Source organism: Colobus angolensis, unplaced genomic scaffold (assembly GCF_000951035.1).
Source record: "Colobus angolensis palliatus isolate OR3802 unplaced genomic scaffold, Cang.pa_1.0 Scaffold765, whole genome shotgun sequence".
NCBI lineage: Eukaryota > Metazoa > Chordata > Mammalia > Primates > Cercopithecidae > Colobus > Colobus angolensis.
In genome coordinates this window covers 159955-162353 of record NW_012121432.1, presented here as the reverse complement: position 1 = coordinate 162353, position 2399 = coordinate 159955, and positions in this window count along the sequence as shown.

The following is a 2399-nucleotide window of genomic DNA, read 5'->3' as shown; positions in this document are numbered from 1 at the left end:
TTTGAGTGATGATGGATAGCAAACAGCATGGGTGAATGTTTCAAGAAAAGATAATACTTAAAACTAAATGTTAAATGGTTAAACAAGACTATAATATGACAGATCTGAACTATTGACCCCCCCTCCTTTCCTTTTTATAGACAAGAGGATTATATAAATCTTTTGGTTGGCAAGGCATGATTACTCACGCCTGTAATCCCAGCACTTTGGGAGGCCAACGTAGGCAGATCACCGGAGGTCAAGAGTTCGAGACCAGCCTGGCAATTATGGTGAAACCCTGTCTCTACTAAAAATATGAAAATTAGCCTGGCATGGTGGTATGTGTCTGTAATCCCAGCTACTTGGGAAGCTGAGGCAGGAGAATCACTTGAACCTGGGAGGCAGAGGTTGTAGTGAGACGAGATTGCACCACTGCACTCCAGCCTGGGCAACAGGGCAAGGCTGTCTCAAAAAAATAAAGATAAATATTTTTGTCCTTGTTGTTTTATTTTAAAGAAAGGTTTTTAAAAGAGAAGTTTAGGGTTTGCAGATAAATTGACAGCAAGGTACAAAGATTTTCCATACAACCCCTGCTCTCAAGCATGGATAGTCTCCCCATTATATATATATTCCCTCCCAGAATTACAGTCTGCTACAATTGATAAACATTCATTAACACATAATTACTAGAAGCCCATAATTTACTTTAGGGTTTACTTTTGGTGTTGTATTCCATGGGTTTAAACAAATGTGTAATGGCATGTATCCACCATTATAGTATTATACAGAGTAGTTTTACTGCCCCCAAAATCATCTATGCTCCATCCCTTCACCTCTACCCCTCAGGCCCTGGCAACCACTGATCTTTTCACTGTTTCCATAATGTTGCCTTTTCCACAATGTCATCTAGTTGAAATCATACAGCATGTAAGCTTTTCAGATTGGCTCCCTCCAGTTAATAATATGCATTTAAGTTTCTTCCATGTCTTTTCATGACTTAGTAACTCATTTCTTTCTTGCGCTGAATGATATTCTATTTTCTGCATGTACCACAGATTTTTTGCTTGTTTGTTCTTTTACTTATCAGTTTATATGCTGAATGACACATCCTGGTTACTTCCAAGCTTTGGCAATTATGAATACAGCTAATAAACATCTATGTGCAGATTTTTGTGTGACTATAAGTTTTCAACTCCTTTGGGTAGAAACCAAGGAGCTTGATTACTGAATCCTATGGTAAGATTGTGCTTAGTTTTTTAAGAAACTGCCAAATTGTATTCCAAAGTGGCCCCAGATTTACCTTTCCCACCAGCAGCGAATGAGAGTTCCTGTTGCTCCCCATCTTCCCCAGCATTTGTTGTCATTAGTGCTCTGGATTTTGGCCCTTCCAGGTGTGTAATGGTATTTCGTTAATGTTTCAATTGCATTTCATTGATGGCATATGATACAAAATATCTTTTTATATATTTATTTGTCATCTATATATCTTCTTTGGTGAGGTGCTTAGGTCTTTGACCCAATTGTTAATTGTGCTGGTTGTTCTCTTATTGTTGAGATTTAAGAGTTCTTTGTATACTTTGGATAATAGTCCTTTTTCAGATGTGCTCTTTTCAATTATTTTCTTTCATGCTTGTCATCTCATTCTCTTGACATTTTCTTTTGTAGAGCAGAAGTTTTTAATTTTAATAAAGTTCAGCTTATTAATTACTTATTTCATAGATTATGCCTTTGGTTTCTATCTAAAAAGTCAGTCATCACCATACCCAAGGTCATCTAGGTTTTCCTCCATGTTCTATTTTAGGAATTTTACAGTTTTATGTTTTACACATAGTTCTATGATTCATTTTGAGTTAATTTTTGTGAAGGATGTAAGGTCGGTTTCTAGATTCATTTTTTTACAGGTGGGTGTCCAGTTGTTGCAGCACCATTTGTTGAAAAGACTATCTTTGCTCCATTGTATTGCCTTTGCTCCTTTGTCAAAGATCAGTTGACGACTATATTTATGTGGGTCTATTTCTGGTCCCTCTATTCTGTTCCACTGATCTACTTGTCTATTCTTTTGCCAATACCAGGCTGTTTTGATTAATATGGCTTTATAGTAAGTCTTGAAGTCAGGTAGTGTCAGATCTCCAACTTTGTTCTTCTCTTTCAATATTATGTTGAAGATTATGGGTATAAATTAGTTTTTAACAATACATATCTCCTATTTCTGAGGGATAGTGAAAAGCAAATCATATAGAATACAATGTCAAGGAATATTTTATTTTGTGATTTTATATCTTATGGATATGTATATATACACACATATATTTATATGTACATAGATATGTATATATTCTGAGGGAAAAACTCAAACTTTTTCCTCTGCTCTCTCACCACAACAATCAACACTGAAGACTTCTGTGACCAAATGCATGAGT